Here is a 17,612-nt window from a genome sequence, read left to right as displayed (position 1 = left end):
TGGCTGCCATCCTGCAGGGTGGCAGAGGGAAATTGGGTGTGGCCTGGCTGAGAGTGGCTTCTGTGCTCTGGCAGAGGTATTGCTAGACTTGTAGGTATAGCTCCCTCTGGAGGCTCCTAGGTAAAGCAGGGCCCTGCCACCCAGGTGCTTTGTTCCTGAGAGGGACTTTGAAGAGCCTGTCTCTCCAGGGAGCTCTTCTAATCTAGGCACAGTCTGGCAGAGGCAGAGGGAAGGGTCAGGATGGGCTGGCACTCTGGACTCTAATGTGAGGGACATCCTTCTGTGAGTTCACTCCCCATGTAGCTCTGCGTCCCTCTCTGGATGCTAGCATTGTGGTCTTCTCTGTTCTCAGTTCCTAGTCTATAAAATGGGGGTAACCACACCACTACCTCCATCCCTAAAGGCCTGTGGGGAAAGGGCAAGAAGAGCCACAGCCTAACCTCATACTGCTGCCTGTCCTATTTCTTGAGGGGCAGGGTGGGGCTGGAGAGGGAAGGGCATGATGGTGGCTCCATTGGTCACTTGAACTGAGATGAGGGGTGTCCTGCATGGCAGGGCTGGAGCAGAAAGAAGGCAAGTGTCAAGTCAGCACTGGTCCCTTGAGGCAGGATCTCAGCAGGTGATCTGTTGGCAGCAGAGGGCTTCTGACTTGTCCTTGCATGGAATCTACACTTTAACCAGCAGAGTCCTTCACTAAGGAGCTTCACCCATGGCTACTTTGGGAGTCTCCCTACAGGTTGGATGTGCTGGAGATGAAATTTTGATGGGAACTTGCTGAGATCACAGATAAGTGGGAGAACTAGGCAGTCCATCCTGCAGGCTGACTGCTGTTGGTCCTGTTTCTAGTATTCCTTCCAAACACTAGGGATGGGTGGTCATGGCAGTTTTGGGGATCAGGAATGAGACTCATTAGAGACAACAGCTGCTTGGAATGGATATTCAGCTTGGATTCCAGACCCCCACCGTCTGCAGGGGGCCACCTGTCAGACCTCAGACTGCCCCCCCCCCACGCAGTTCATATTCCAAATAGGAGTGGTGTGGTCACTTACTCATACCTAGTAAAAGCCAGAGGGAGGAGCAGAGGCAACTCCTGACTAAGGTCTCAGAGCTCATTTCTTTGTTCTGGCTCCCTAGGGGATGGAATAGTTGACCCTCCATACATTGGTCCTTCATGGACTTCCTGTGCCCTAAAACTTTCCCAGGAGTTTGGCATACTGGCTCAAGCCTGTAATCCTAGCTACATGGGACCCAGAAATTGAAGGATTGTGGGGATTGTGGTTCTAGACCAAGCCAGGCATAAATGTATTACAAAATAAGCAGGGCAAAAAGATCTGGTGGAGTGGTTTAGGTGGTAAGGAACCTGTACATCAAGCACAAGACTTTGATTCAAGCCCCATCTGCCTGCTGAGTTGGAGAAAAGAAGTAGGATGAAGTCAGACCCAGAGAACATGGCTTGTGGATCTTTGTTTAACTTCTCCTTCTCTGAACCACAGCTTTTGAAATGACAGAAAGTTGGGAAACTTGAGCCAAGTATAATGGATTATGACTATAATCCTAGCTACTTGGAAGTTAAAATTGGGAGGTTCATAGTTTGAGGCCAGCCTGGGCAAAAAGTTCTCAAGATCTCATCTTAATCAATAAAAACCTAAAGCCTTTCATAGACACCTGTTATTTCAAGTTTATGTAGGAAGACAAAATAGGAGGATCATGGTCTGCCTCACCATAAATGCAAGACCCTATTGAAGTGGTACAGCACCTGCCTAGAAAGCGCAGTCCTGAGTTCGAACCCCAATAAGAAGGCAGAGGCTTCTTCCCCATGCAAGCCAGGGCAGTAGGGAGAGAATATTTATCTGTCTCTTAGAATCTGTCCTTACCATGGCTGTACTTGAGACAGCTTCTGAATTATGGGGCCTTGGGAATATCAGCAGGCTATGAGGGACAGCTGTTCCAAAAGAATCCCCAAGAATTTCCACAGATAGAGACACCTGGGTAAAATGAAGACCTGGGTTTCAACAGATGCACAGTTCCGTCTACTGTCCAGGGAATAGAGCCAATTTGCATGTATGCAAATTGACTTGGGGACTCTTGTTGACTTCACATGAGCCAACGGTGGAAGCACAGCTGCCAGGGCTCTGGTGCTGGCTTGTGCTGCATTCACAGTGACCAGCTGTCCTGCTGTGTGAAGGCCACACTTGAGGACTTTACCCTCAGACAAAAGGCCAACTGTCTCCTGAAGAGAAGTGGACAATTCCTGGGCTACCCGCAGAGCTATGGAGGAGAGAGCGGGATGATGAGGGGATAAGAACACGCTGGCTGTTTTCCAGTGTCTGAGGTCTGGCCTAGGGAGGAAGAATCCTGCTGCTTCCAGGTGGTTCCTGAGACAGTGCTAGCTGTGGAGGTGGGGATAGCCCAGAGGCAAGTTCCAGTTCAAATGGGGAAGAGTTTGTAGCTATCACTGTCCCCATTGGCTACTGGAGAGACCAGAAAGGGAACTAAAGGTCTCAGCTCCCTGGGAGCTTTGTCACATGTCTTACTCATCCAAAAGAATGCTGGGTCCAAAGGCTTCTCAGAAATGGTATGAGGATCCACCCCCTGTTCTTGGTGTTATCTGAGAGATGGGCCTTGGACAAAACACTGAGAGAACCACAAGAATCAGGCTGGTTCCACCTGTCTAGAAGAAACTGGTCTGTGCACATGGTGACACAGGCTGTATGTGGACAGTGAGTAGCCCAGCCCTGGAGAAATGCAATGAAGTTCTGGTCACCGTGGGCCTGGGATGTAGAAAAAGGGATCACAGGTTTAGGAGTAAAGAAGGAGTTGGATGTGAGCAGTTGACCTCTGGGATTCCTTCATATCCACAGTTCCATAGTAGAGAATAACACCTGCCAGAACTCTAAGTGGCACACAAGATTACTGAGGATGGAGCCAAAACTTGAATATTGCTGGCTGGAGGAAAGGCACAAGCAGGAAGTGGGGAAGCAGGCCCTCAGAACAAATGAGGTGGGCATAAAATTAACAAGGCTGGAAAAGGCTGAGCTCAGGGACTCTCTTTTGAAAAGCACTTGTCTCTTAAGAAAAATGAAGAAAAGAAATTTGGGCCATGGAGTTATAATGGAGATTGTGAAAGTCTCTATCAACAGTGAGACAACTGGCCTCTTGGAGGACAACACAAGATGCAAATCTGTGGGTGTAGGGTGACCCTTAAATGCCAGGCAGGGCAGACATGAGTTTGCCAACATGATGCTGATGAAAGCAATTGGAGCCACCATCTCCTGCCATGCGTTGTAAGTTCACACTCAATTCTCCTGAGCATCTGAGGGTTGACACTTAGAGTAACCACACATTCTGAGGAATTTGTGGCCTGTCTGTGAATCACCTTAGATGGCCTCAAAGAATTCTCATGTTTGGTCCCACTGAGATAGTAGGGATAAAGGATGCTTCAGTCACTCTCTGAATGACTAGTGGCCTTCACTCTTTTTTTGCGGGGAAGAGGGGTCCTGGGGCTTGAACTCCAAGCCTGAGTGTGTATTTGAGCTCTTTTTGCTCAACTAGTGGTCTACCACTTGAGTCACAGCTACACTTCCAGCTGTATTAATGGTTAATTGGAGATAAGAGTCTCATGGACTTTCCTGCACAGAGCTAGCTTTGAACCTTGATCCTCATATCTTCTCAGCCTCCAGAGTAGCTAAGATTACAGGCATGAGCCATCAGCATCCAGCAACTTTTACCTCTTTGAAAAGAAGAGAAGCTGATGCCCAAGTGTCTTAATGTTCTGATACCCTCTCCACCCCATGGACTCTAGTGGATTCTTTTATTTTGGGGGGGGGGGTCCGGTCATGGGGGCTGAACTCTGGGCCTGGGTGCTGTCCCTCAGCTCTTCAGCTCAAGGCTAATGCTCTACCACTTGAGCCACAGCGCCACTTCCAGCTTTTTTTCTTTTTGCTTATGTGGTGCTGAGGAATCAGAACCAGGGACTCAGGCATGCAAGGCAAGTGCTCTACCACTGAGCCACCTTCCCAGCCCCCTCTAGTGGATTCTTTTCTGGTCTGTCCCAGTCCTTGGTCTGACACTGTGGGCAGAGGGCACACTGAGTGGACATATCTATTCAATCTGTGCACTTCTATGCCATTTGGAAGGGTTCAGGTAGCTGTGTGAGAATAATTCTTACTCAGAATTGAGCTACCATGTCCCTGAAGCAAAGGACAGCCCCCTATTCTAGCTCTTCTCAAGTTCAGGCTCCTTAGCTCTTGGCTTTCATCCAGAGTTTAGATTTAGGAGTTAGTTCAAAGAGTCTATCAAAGACAGTTGAGGAGGGTCTGCGCTTGAACTTCAGGCTCCTGCTTGGCTTCATTTGTCTGGGGAGTGCTACAACCAGTGCTCCAGCAGGAGTGCCACAAATGACTAGATGAGGGTTCTTTTGCTCTGTGCAGCTGGAAGTCACAAATAGGCAACAGACTTAGGAGCTAGGCTTACAAACCCTAGGCTTTCAGAGTTAGGCCCTTAAAGCTAAGAATTCATGAGTCCCAGCATTAAAGATCAGAGATCTATAGACCTATATGCGTATGTTTGATCAAGTTCTGAGCCTTCAAAATCAGGCTTACAGTTCTAGATCTGGAGAACTAGAGGCTTAGGGTTCTATGCTGCTAAATCCAGAGACTTAAAACTGCTCAGGCCATAGCCTTACTGCTGCCCAGCACTCACCCCTGAACATTGGGCATGAGAATCCTTGGTTATTAACAGCTGCTAGTGTTAGAGCTCCCAGGCTTTGTATGTCAGGTCCCTTGGGCTCTTTACCGCTGGATGTGCTCTGGAACTCTAGTTACTTTGAAGTCCCTTGCTTTCTGCAGTCTTAGCTATCCATATTCTCTGTTCCTGGCCCATCCTCTCTGAAAGCCTTCAATTATCTCCTTGCTGTTGTTGTTGCTGCTGCTGCCACTGTTGTTGCAGTTAGAACTGAGGCTGGAAGCTCTCTGCTCTTTATGCAACCATAAGCCTGTAAGACCCATGATAATGACCACAAGTGGGCAATACAAACAACTCAGAAGTCTTTATTAGGCCTAATGTTGCCAAACTGGGAAAGGTAATACAGAAAGGAGATCTTTCAGATTCTCCCAGAAAGTATGAAATAGCTTGGTTATATTGTAATACTACCAATCACAGCCTCCCATGTGCACAGCATCTAGGTCTACCAGTCACAAGCCTTACATAGCACCAAGCCTTAAATAACCTACAAACTGCTGCGTCACTGAGGAGGTGCTCCTCGATCCCGAGTGTGATTAGTTGTAGGACAGGAAGGGCCATCTAGAGTTCAGTGAGGAATGTGACCTGTCTGGAGCAGTTGTGACTGAAGAGAAACCTCCTGAAGTAGGAGCTGAGATTGCTGTGGCAGTGGGGGTGGAGTTTCCTCAGACCTACTCTGGTGTTCAAGCCTGCTGTGCTTCCAGGACAGTTGGAATAGGTGTCAAAGGAGTGGTGGCTTGGTTGAGGGCATCCAGCTCAGGGAACCAGGGCAGAAGGGAAGAGGTCTGTCAGCTGTCAACTGAGCAGCCAACTGACTTGCTCTTGACAGCTTCATCCATTTAAAACATTAAAGTGAGTTGGCAAGAAAGGCCTAGGAAATTAACATTTCCAACAATTTTAAACAATGATTACCCCCTAACTATAGGTCCTTAGGGAGGGGTGGGTCCCTCTGATCTTTTTCAGCAGGAATGGCATATGAAGGGGGACCAGTGGAGAAGTTTCAAGGCCTAGCCACCCTGCTCTGGTCTTGGGTCCTGCTATGCAGCAGCACTGGACTAAACTGAGCTTCTCCAGGTACTGGCCCACACTCTAGCCCAGGGAAGGAGAGAGATAGAGCCCAAAATCTGGGGAAGATCACAGCCTCAAGGCACCCCCATACACTGGAAACCTTCATAGCACTGATAAGATTTAGAGGCCTAGAGAGGAGAGAGTAGTGGCCCAACATGACACAGAACAAGAGAGGAGCAACAACGAGGAAAACCCAAATCAGAGCTCCATTCTCCTGAGCCTCCTGAAACCAGTGTCCAGGAACAGCTCCTCTGTCTCTTCAGCCTTACCTGTTTCTCAGGCATTTCTCCCTACTCCTTGAGCCACTGTTTTCCCCAGGTGTATGTGAGAGATGAGACTGGAGCTCTTTAAGGGGGGTATTAAATGGTTCCAGTTACCCCATCCACCAGGTTTGGTCAACATAAAAGGAGAATGTGAGTGGACAGCTCTCTGTCCCTAATGTGCTGGCCCTCAGCCCATTGTCTGTCCCTGGGAGCCTCCACCATGAGCTAGAAACCCCAGCTGCCCTGTGGGCCTACAGCTTGGGCTTTTTCTAGTTGAACTCATCTTTTCTTGTGGTCTTACCAGGTCACAAGGCCTTAGGAACTGTCACCAAAGCCCCAGGGCTTGGGGAAGTCAGTTGTACAGAGGCAGCACAGCCCCCTCCAGGAAAGCAGAGGACCCTGGGGGCAAGGAGGGGGAGGAGAAGAGGAGGCTGAGCTTGGCAGCTACTTCACACCTTGTCTGATAATTACCCCATTGATTTTGGAGTCCATTCTCCAGAAGGACCCAAAAAATCAATCCCCTCTAGAAGCTATTCTTAAAGTGGCAGCTGTCCCAGTTACTTGACTCAGCCCTTCTATTGAAGAATAGGCTGAGGAGCTCAGCGTACTTGGGGCTGATGGGTAACCTCCTCAAGATCTCTTATCTTTGGATAGGAAGAAAACTCACCTCATACCTGAGAAGGCTGATTGGAAGATGTTCAGAAAGTTTTTACCCCCAAATGTCCCTATGGCTATGATGTCCTGCTGTCATAATTCCACTATTAAGGTGTCATTTCTTTTGATGAATTCAGGTTAGTAGTTCCAGCTTCCAAAATACAGAGTTGCAAGAAGAGGAATGCTGTTTAGGGCTGCAGCATTCCAGTTCTCTAGGAGTGGAGCACAGGCCCCTGAGCATCAATAGAGCTCTGTGTGAATAGGGACAAGTGGGCAGATATCAGGATATGGAGAGGGGGAGTAACAACCTGTCTTGACTTAGTCTTTGGGGTGACTTTTCCCAATGCACTCTGGTTAAAAGCCCAGAGAAATCAGGCCTCCAGCTGGGCCTTAGGTGCCAGCCACAGATATGGGAGTCCCCCAAGTCAGGCATGAAGGGAGCAAGTTACCAGATATGATTGGCCTAGGGAGGCACAGAGCTGCCTCAAAATTCTGCCTCAGGTAGAAAAGGGTTGTGTCCTCCCAGGCTTATAAAGGGAACTCAGAAGAGCACTTGAAGAGCAGTTTGAGGTATAGAAACTTTAAGGGCTGTATCCTTGGGCCTCTGCTGCCTGGTGGACTGTCTCTGTAGCAGGGAGGGAAGATGGAGGAGCTCCTGGTGGCTGGACACCTGGTTTGTCCTGGTCCCTAAGCCAAGCTTAGGGAGGGCCAAGGATGCTATGGTCTTGTGGGACAGGTGCTGGTAGACAGTGTTGTTTCTTTGTGGAGACTCTGAGGGCCCTGAGGTCAGAGGACTGGCCAAGGCCACACAGTGGCTCACAAAGAACAGGCCTGCCACTAGGGTTTTCTGCCTCGCAGCTCTGAGATTCCTACAATGACATTGGTTTGAGAGGCTGAATAGATTTCCCTAGATTTCTAGGGAGTCAGGAGAGCTGCAGTGGGCAGGCATTCTGCAACCTGAGGTTAAATACTCCATCATTCAATAAACAAAGGCACAAGGGCATATGATTTGCTGATGCCACATGCTGAAGATAATGTGGTGGGGGCAGGGGAGCCTCTTCTGGGCTCCTCCTCTCTGACGAGCTGCCCCTGCCCACAATTCTACTGTTGGTGGGAAGTTCTGCTGCTGATCCAGCCTGGTTTTTGTCCCTAGCCATCCCATTGAGGCTGCAGAGATGTGAGTTGTGTCACTGAGGATCAGCCATGTGCTGTTCCTTGGGGAACGTGATGACATCACTGTACTCTGGCTCGCTGAAACTATATTGTTAGCTTATTGCTCCTTGTTCCCACAGCCCACCCATGAATGCCTCTGTCCTCAGAGGACTGAGGATGAATAGAGAGATTCTCTGGCCTTCCCCACTATTGCAGTTCCCTGTAGGGTGTGTCCATTTTCTGTCAGGCTGGTGTGTGTATTTGTGGGGGAGAGGGTGTGTGGGAAGCAGCATTGTGAAATCTTTACTGCGGTTTATCTTTTTTCCAGTCTGCGAGCCCCATGAGTGCAAGCATCATGTATGTTTTGTCCATCACTGATCCCTATGTGCCTGGCTTGTGTGGGAGTAGTCAGCAAATGTTTGTTGAATGACTGAATGATTGAGAGACTGAATTAGGAATTGCTTCTCCCTCTACCCAGTGGGAGACAGGAAATCTCTGGGTTGCTCACCATGCTATGTGGCCTTTGGTGAGTTGTTGGATGTCTCTTTGTGCCTATCCCTAGGAAGGGTATTAACTAGATAGAATGGTTAGTGACAGCTAAGCACTGGTAGAGGTAGTGGGCAGGAGGGTGCTTTGTTTGGGGAAGGCACCTGTAGTGTGAACAGCTCTGCCTCTTCCAGGGTGATTTCTACATTCAGACTGACATTGGAACTAAGGGGCACTGGCATAGGTGAGTTGGGCTCACAGTGGTCCTAAATGGAGAACTCAGCAGGGTTAGGCTGACTCTCAGGTTCCTTCAAGTCAGAGTCAGGCTCAGCCTGGAGCAAGACAGAGTAGCTGGGAATGACTGATGTTTGGGCCTGTTTGCTATAAGTGCCAGTCAGCTGAGGCTTTCTGAGGGTGGCAGTCAGCACAGGGGGAGTGGGTCTCCTCTAATTGGTTTCCCACACATTCACAAGTCTCTACTATATATAAAACCCCTTTCTAAGCTTGGTGTCAGGGGCTCATGTCTGTAATTCTAGCTACTAAGGAGGACTGAAGTTCAAATCCAGACAGGAAAAAAAATCAATTAGCCAGAAAAAAAAAGGCCAGCCTAGAGGTGTGAATAAGCAAGCTGAGCAAGCATGAAATCCTGAATTCAAGCCCTGGTACTTGAAAAAAAATCATTTGTCTGATGTCTGGCCGTCCTCTCCATAGCCCTGAGAAACAGGCATGACGGGAGATGACATCCATTTTACAGATAAATGAAATAGAGACCTGAAGAAGAAACTTGCCCAATGTGGCTCAGAAGATCGGAGCAAAGCTGGGCAAAGCCTCAGGGCTCCTGACTTTTCCTCTGGTTCAGTCACTGCCTAATGGCTAGTTGTTCCCAGCTGTTTGGGGCATTCACACCCACAGCCTTGTACCCACCAATGCCTTACAAAGGTAACAAATTAAGCCTGCCTATGGTGCTGCCAGCTCTGTCCAAGTCACCCCAGTCATCTGCAAGTCATATCACTGACATCATGAATGTGTAAAATTAATTTATTTAGTTAAGGGAGGTGTTAATTAAGAGTTCTCATTTATTGTGTCTTTGCAGATAGCTCTAAGGGCTTCTGAGTTGTCACTGGTAGTGACAGCAAAAGCTAATGGTATCATAAGTTATTAATAGGACAGTTCAGAGGGAGGAGTGGGGGGAGGGGCTGGGGCTGTGGGGGAGAGGCAGGAGAAAGCTGAGAATGTGGAGAGGATGGTGCCCTGCCCTTTCTTGTCAAGACAGACTCTCTTCTGTAGGTTGGTCCAGTCATAGACATCCTCCAGGGGGATGAAGGGCTTACTGCTAGGCCCAGCAGTGCTCAGAATTTGAGGGGAGATGATATGTTGGTCCTACCTACACTGCCCACTCTGTTTTGCAGTCTGGTCACCTTCTCAAAGCTCCTGTATTTGCCTGAGGCATGCTGGTTCTTTCTCTGCTTGCTTGCTGCCTCTTTCACCCCACTACAACTCTAAACACCTGGCGGTGCAGATAGTGACTGGTTTAGCCATGGACCTCTGGAGCCTGTAACAAACTGTGGAGGCCTGCAGAAATCTGAAGGAAGAATGAAGGATCCTCCATCTCCTGGATAGTCTCCAGTTCTGGTCTTGCTTAGGGAACTGGAGCTGGGATTCCTAGAGGAAGAGGGCAGGTAGATCAGGACACCACTAATCCTGCAGCCTCCCTCATCCTCCCAGCCTTGCAGCTGTAGACATTCCACTCTTGGGAATATTTGCTGATGAGACATGGAGGGTGTCTGACCCTTCAGCTCTGGGGAAGGCTCGACAGGATGAGGTGGTGGGTAGGAAAGCTCCAGTAAGTGTTACACCATGGGGATGGTAAAAGAAGAAGGGATCTGAAATGACTTTTAGTTAAGTCACAAGGTTGTCAAGAAGCCACTTGGTGCAATGCAAGGAGTGCAGCTGAGGAGCTCAGACATTCAGGTCTGTTCCTCAAGATGGAAAAGGAAGAGTCTGGGGAAGGAGGCTAGGGTCTAGCTCGGGCTCTAGAGGGAATGACAGTTTCTTCATCTGTAATGTGGAGATAAAACTATATTGCCCCATCTCTTCCTAGGGCTATTTTGGGGATCAGAGAAGATCATTGGGGAAAACAGATCATGGAAGTAAAACTACTTTAAAAACCACCATTTACCATATAAAGTCCTCAGCAGTGGCAGAGAACTGTGACTAAAGCCGAAGTGACTGGATTCTTGTAGGCTGGAGACTCTTCCAAGGGTCCAGGTAATCCCTGGTCACAGGAAAAGCCATATGTCCCATGCTTCCATCTCACCAAGGACTGTTCAGACCAGGATGCAGCAGAAAGGGCTCGTGGGGAACCCTTATTTTTGGCAGGGCCACCTGAAGTTCCTGCTCAGGGACCTAAGCATGGAAGTTCCTGGGGATGGAGGAGAGGAAGCAGAAGAGGATAGATTAGTAGTTATAAACCAGAAGCACTGCAACCAGTTGGGGACGGGACACCTTCTTCATTTCCTTCTGGGGGCAGAGATACCCCAGGATATGGTAAAGGATCTCCTGTCCATATTCAGCTGCTGAGCCACAGGGAAGACAACTCTGGCCAGGTTGGCGGGACCCATTGTCTCTTAGAGGTCATGTAGCTTTCCTTTCTTATATTAGGCTAACACATCCTGTATTCCTTGATCCCAGCCAGACTAACTGCAGCCCCAACTGTAACCTCTTGGGTAGTCTTTGGGCTCTGCATATAAAATTGGGGGGCTGACAAGGTATAGATCTTGAGGCAGAAGGTACAGAAATGAGGAGTCTCATATGCATGGCTCTGGGCCCAGAATCCCACAAGACATGGAGTCATTCATTGCCCATAAAAGGAAAGTTGCTGTGCAGTAGGGAGGGTGAGGGAGCTAAGGCAGGAATAAGTGTACACCCTGGTTTGGGATGTCTGGGAAAGGTGTGTTCTCTAGAAGAGACTGCCAACTTTCAGTGCAATGTGGCTGACACATGGTTACCCTTTGTGAGCTCCCTTGGGGCCAACATCTCTCCAGCATCTCTCTTGGATACCAGTAAGAGTACAAATGGCCTCTGTCAAGCTGGTTTATATCCTAGGGCATTTCTCTGTGATTTCTTTCTTTTTTTGGGGGGGGGGTCCGGTCATGGGGCCTGAACTCTGGGCCTGGGCGCTGTCCCTCAGCTCTTCAGCTCAAGGCTAGCGCTCTACCACTTGAGCCACAGCACCACTTCCAGCTTTTTTTTCTTTTTGCTTATGTGGTGCTGAGGAATCAAACCCAGGGCCTCATGCATGCAAGGCAAGCACTCTACCACTGAGCCACCTTCCCAGCCCCTCTCTGTGATTTCTTGATTGGAGAGGCACTGGACAAATGATAAGTCCTCACTCTATAACTGAGAACTGTCTAGAACCCCTCATCTCCCTGATGGCAGATAACCAGAGCTCAGAGACCATTCATTCAGGGTGAGGAAGGCAGCACTGAGAAAGTTTTTGTTTTGATTCAGGTGCCTTTTTAAAGTTTAATATAGATTCAGGGGCTTGCCCAAGTGGATTCTTCAGAACTTTCTTTTTCCCAAACAATCCCTCCAGAGATTAGCTCAGCTTGTGATTTAAGTGAAAATCTCCAGGTTTGTGATGATTCTGGTTTTCTCTCAATCATTTAACGCTTAAACCCAGAGTATGCTTTCTGAACAGGGACCACTGAAAGCACTCATTTTGGAAAGACAAGGGTCATGGCAGACATGTGTCAAGAGGAGAGAAAACGGGGAGAGGAGAGACAGGAATGCAGTAGGAGAGGTGAAAAGACGGTATCAGTAAACCAAAGAGAAGGAAATGTTACAAAATCAATGGGTTATGAGAGAGGAGGAAGAGAGAGAAAAGATTGAAGGAAAGAATCACAGATGCAGAGTAAAATGTGGAGGAAAGACAAGAGGCTGAAATGAAAGGGAAAAGGAGAAGCAAGGGCCGTGAGGTAGAAAGGTGTGAAGGGGGTGGGAGTTAGGGTGGAGGCACAGAGGCATCAAGAGCTGGAGTCTTTTTCTCTACCAAGCATCTGTGCGACCGATATACAGTACAGCTGGGCTTTTTTCTTTTCACTTCTTAATTGACATCTTTGAATCTGTCCTCACTTGACAAATCAGGCCACTTATTATTAGTGATGACAGGGATAAATATCACAAGCATTCATTTTACATCTGGGTCCCCTGATAATAGAAGTTAACACATCACCCCTCTCCCTGCTACTCTCTCCTCCTCACTCCTAGGACTTCTTTGCAGAGAAACTGTGTGACCAGGAACTGTCCATGGCTTGCCTGGTGCTGAAATCACTTACAAACCCCTTTTGGTTGGGGGAGGGGAGAGATGCGGAGGGAGTGCCTGGAAGGAACTGTACATGATCTTCAGTGCTCAGTGACCTTCCAAGCCCTCAGTAATGCCAAAGGAAAAGATGATGGTGGCTGGGAGCAGTTAACAACCTATATACTGTGGGCAGCATCCACTGTCCTCAGGGCAGGAGTGGTGTGACCCATCTCCTCTTCATAAGATGAAGTCCTTGTAGACTAGACAGTGACTTACATTTTTTCATGTCTGCTGGTAGCGCTTCACAACCTAGATATTTGCAGCATGTCCAGTCCTCCTTCCTGTCTCAGGATTCCCATCCACAACATGAAGGCTTGGATTGAATATTCTCACAGGCTCCTCCAAGCTCTCCCTACTCCTAAAAGCTATAATAGATCCCCTCCACTTACAGGATCAGGTACAAACCCCTAAAGAAGGCCCTGAGCTTCTCACTGACCACTCCCAGTTCCTTATACTAGACTAGCCTTCTGTCTAGCTCGAGCCATGCTCTTCCATTTTTGTCCCTGACCCTGGGCCATCTGCAGCATCCTGCTTCCTCCTCTAACTCTCTGTTGCTAATCTGAAAGAACTGATTATTCTGGCGCTTTTCTACATGTTTCCAGATTCTAATGCCAGGGTCTTGACACCAGGCCTTTATATTCTATGGCTCCCCTTTAAGGGCTGTGGTCCACGATGTGAATAGCACTCAGGCCATGCTCTGGGGAGCAAGGATGAGGGCATTGTGGTATTTTGACTCATCTGTTTCTTCCTTTTTCTTTAATTTTTACATTTTTGATTGTTAAGATGTTGTACAGAGGGGTTACAGTTACATGCGTAAGGCAATGAGTACATTACCTGTCAATCATTGTTACCACTTCCCTTCCTTGTTGTCCCACTATCCCTTCTTTTCCCCAGTTCCCACATTCCTATCCCCCCATCCTCCTCCTCTCCACCCAAAAGTTGTAAAGATTGTTTCCAGTACACTGTCCTGTGGATATCTTTGTTGCAATAGTCATCCTGTGTCCTTGTTTCAGGTTTTTGTTATTCCCCTTTCCCTCCCCAGATTAAACATATATATATTATATTATATACATGATTCATATTCAGGATATCAAAATTAAGTACAGTGACAATAGGGGATATGCCATAGGGGAAAGAACAAAGGAAACAACAACAACAACAAATAAAATCACATGGTACATTTAAAACAGCAACAATATTGCAGCACCATTTACTGAAGAGGCTGTCTTTCTTCCATTCTATATTTCTAGCTCCCTTATCGAAGATTAGGTGGCTATAGGTCTGTGAGTTTATTTCTGGGTTTTCATTCTATTCCATTGGTCCTGAGGTCTCTTCTTGTGCCAGTACCAAGCTGTTTTGATTACTATGGCTTTATAGTAGAGTTTGAAATTTGGTATTGATATTCCTCCAGCACTGTTCTTTCTGTTAAGAATCGTTTTTGCTATTCGGGGTCTCTTATTGTTCCATATGAATTTTTGGATTGCCTCTTCTATTTCCTTGAAGAATGAGGTTGGAACATTGATAGGTATTGCACTGAATTTGTAGATAGCCTTTGGAAGTATTGCGATTTTCACGATGTTGATCCTTCCAATCCAGGAGCATGGAGGTTTTTCCACTTTCTAAGTTCTGCTTTGATTTCCTTTTTAAGGTTTTTAAAGTTTTCATAGTAGAGGTCCTTCACTTCTTTAGTTAATCACCTGTAGAAAACTAAAGCTAGATCCTTATATATCACCCTGCACCAGAATCAACTCCAAATGGATCAAAGGCCTCGGAGTCAAAACAGACACCCTGAAAATATTACAGGACAGAATAAGAGAAACCCTAGGTCTCCTTGGCACAGGCTGAAATTTTTTTAATAGAGACCCAAAAACACAACAAGTCAAAAAATGGTTGGACAAATGGGAATGCATGAAGCTGCAGAGCTTCTGCATGGCAAAGGACATAGCTAGCAAGATCAGCAGAAAGCCCACAGATTAGGAGAAGATCTTCACTAGCCATACAACAGCCAAGGGTCTCATATCTAAAATATACTTGGAACTCAAAAAATTAAATCCCCCAACAACAAATCCACAAAGAAACAACTGCCAGATAAATAAGTGTTCTAAAGACTTAAAGAGAAACTTCTCTGAAAAGGAAATAAGAATGGCCAATAGACACATGAAGAAATGTTCAACCTCCCTAGCAATAAAAGAAATGTAAATCAAAACAACACTAGATACCACCTCACCCCAGTTAGAATGGCTATAATCAAGAACTCTAATAACAACAGATGCTGGAGGGTATATGGACAGAAGGGAACCCTACTGCATTGTACACTTGTTCAACCACTTTAGAAAGTAGTATGGAGGTTCCTCAAAAGACTCCACATAGAGCTTCCCTATGATCCAGCAATCCCACTTTTGGGACTGATCACAAACAAGACCATACTAAAGCTACCAGCACAACTATGTTTATTGCAGCATTATTTACCATAACTAAGATATAGAACCAACCCAGTTTGTAATCCAAGCTCCTCCCATTTGTTTGTCTGACCACCTGCAGGTGGCAGGAGCACAAAGGCTCTTTATAGTAGCATATACTACCTGCTGTGTGTGTGTGTGTGTGTGTGTGTGTGTGTGTGTGCGCACGCGTGCGCGCACACGCACATATGCATGCACACCCATACCAGTACTGGCTTGAACTTAGGGTCTTGCAGCCTTGCTTGGCTTTTCCACTCAAGACCTGTGCTCTATCACTTGAGCTACACTTCCACTTTGGCTTTTTGCTGGTTTATTGAAAAAGAACCTCACAGAATTTTCTGTCTGAGTTGGCTTTGAATCATGATTTTCAGCCTCCTGAATGGCTAGAAATAAAGGCAGGAACCACCAGTACTTGGCTACTACCTACTTTCTAAACACCATTCTTGTGTGTCTCACCACAAAACCAGTGTCTCCCACGTCATGATCATTCAGACTCCCTACCCTGTGAGTAACTTTCTCTTCCCTACAGCCTGTAATGTTAGACCCTGCTATCCTGGCATGTAAGGGATATACCAGACCTAAGAAGGGAGAGAGACTGAAGTGTAAAAGGGAAAGCATATCATTAGCCTCCATGTGAACCTCCAACAGTTTTATCCCTACTGTGGCTATTGAGATCTTCCATGATCCAGGTGGTCAGTCTGGCCTAACATGGGCCCATGGTGTTTGACTAAGGAAGTAGATAATATGTGGTTGCTTTCATCACTTCCTAGCCATTTGGAGTACTCTTGGAGTCATTAGCTCACCTGATACCAGCCATCAAACCCCTAAGGGTGAGACAATTAACACTGGTTCTATCTTCAAGATGAGAACACTGAGGTCCAGAGAGGAAAATGATCAACCCAGTATGGTAGATGGGTGAGTAGCATTCAATCACCACTTGAGAGTGCCCTAGGAAGCGGCACTGTGGTTCAAGCAGTAGAGCGCTCACCTTTAGCTGAAGAGCCTAGGGACAGCACCCAAGCCCAGAGTTCAAGCCCCATGACTGACAAAAAGAGAGAGAGAATGCCCAGCCCCCTGTCAACAAATATTTACTAAGGTGCCATGCTAGAAACTGGGAGTATTCAGGCAAGTGAAAGTGATGTGCCCCATGGCTTGCAGGGTCTTCTGGAGGCCTCAGGCTTCTCCATCAGTGGATCTCTGACCTCCAGAGGGACATGCACCACAGGCTTACTGGCTTGAGAGCTCTGGGTTCAGATTTCCTTTGAGGTTGGAGGTATGGCTCAGTTGGTAGAGTGCTAGCCAATGAGCAAAAGCATTGGGTACTGAGTTTGAGTACCAGTCTCAAACAAACAAAAAAAGGGATTCCCACACCTGGGCTCTTTCTCCTTCCCATGGGGCTTTCACTGAAACTCATCTACTTCAACCTGAGTGTACCCCATCTTTGGAGTGTCTATTGACTCCTCACAGGGTCTCACCTGTAGCTTCTACCTGCCAACACTTCCTTTATTCCTATAAAATAAAATCCTGAATGAAAAAATGAAAAGTAAAGAATCAACCCCAATTTCTTATTGCCTCGAGATGTAAATAAATGGAGACATCTGATCAACCTATAGTCAGGCCCTCCAAGTTTTATCTAGATGTTCCCACACATCAAACTCTCACCTCATCCTCATTTTTAGCCCACCCAGGCCAGCTTTGTCTTGCAAAGTGGCATCATCACAAATGCATCAGCCTCTTCTCCTGCTAGCCCATTCAGGCTCAATTACTTCCCAAGCTGTCTGGGGTAATTAAGTTACATTAGGACGCATTCCCCATATCCCTCACAATAATGCAGTGTTCAAAGCCCTAGGCTCCTGTCTCTCTCTCTCTCTCTCTCTCTCTCTCTCTCTCTCTCTCTCTCTCTCTCTCTCTCTCTCTCTCTCTCTCTCTCTCTTCTCTCTCTCTCTCTCTCGGAACTGCCACTGCTGTACCAAGCCCATGTCTGCCTAATGCTCTGCACTGTGATTGTGGCTAATTACTCCACAAACAAGCCTCATTAGCAGTGGGTTTGGACTGGAAGGCGGGGAGCAGACTGCCTTCTCTGCCTCCCTCAGCTCACCTGGTCAGAGCCTGGTGTCCCTTTTCCCTCCAGTCCAGCTTGCTTTGCTCTGTTGTTCCACTGCAATTGAAAGGGGGCTAAGGACAGTCTCAAAGAAGGTTCATCTCGTTGATCAAAGGCATAGACTCAACTATAGGCCTTCCAGAATTTTCTACAGAGCTTTTCCCCCACTGCTGGGAAAACAAACTAAGTCAAAGAGGAGCTAACAAACCCACTCAAGGTCACATGGCACAAATTAAATGTGCTATCTTTTCTAACTACCAGAGTCAGAGAGGCAAGGATAGACTAAGTCAAATTATGCACAGCCAGGACCTTTCTAGGTCCCAAGG

The sequence above is a fragment of the Dipodomys spectabilis genome, unplaced genomic scaffold, assembly GCF_019054845.1.
Source record: "Dipodomys spectabilis isolate Male_0828 unplaced genomic scaffold, ASM1905484v1 ptg000136l, whole genome shotgun sequence".
In the NCBI taxonomy this organism is placed as follows: domain Eukaryota; kingdom Metazoa; phylum Chordata; class Mammalia; order Rodentia; family Heteromyidae; genus Dipodomys; species Dipodomys spectabilis.
Note: the sequence above shows the minus strand (reverse complement) of the source record.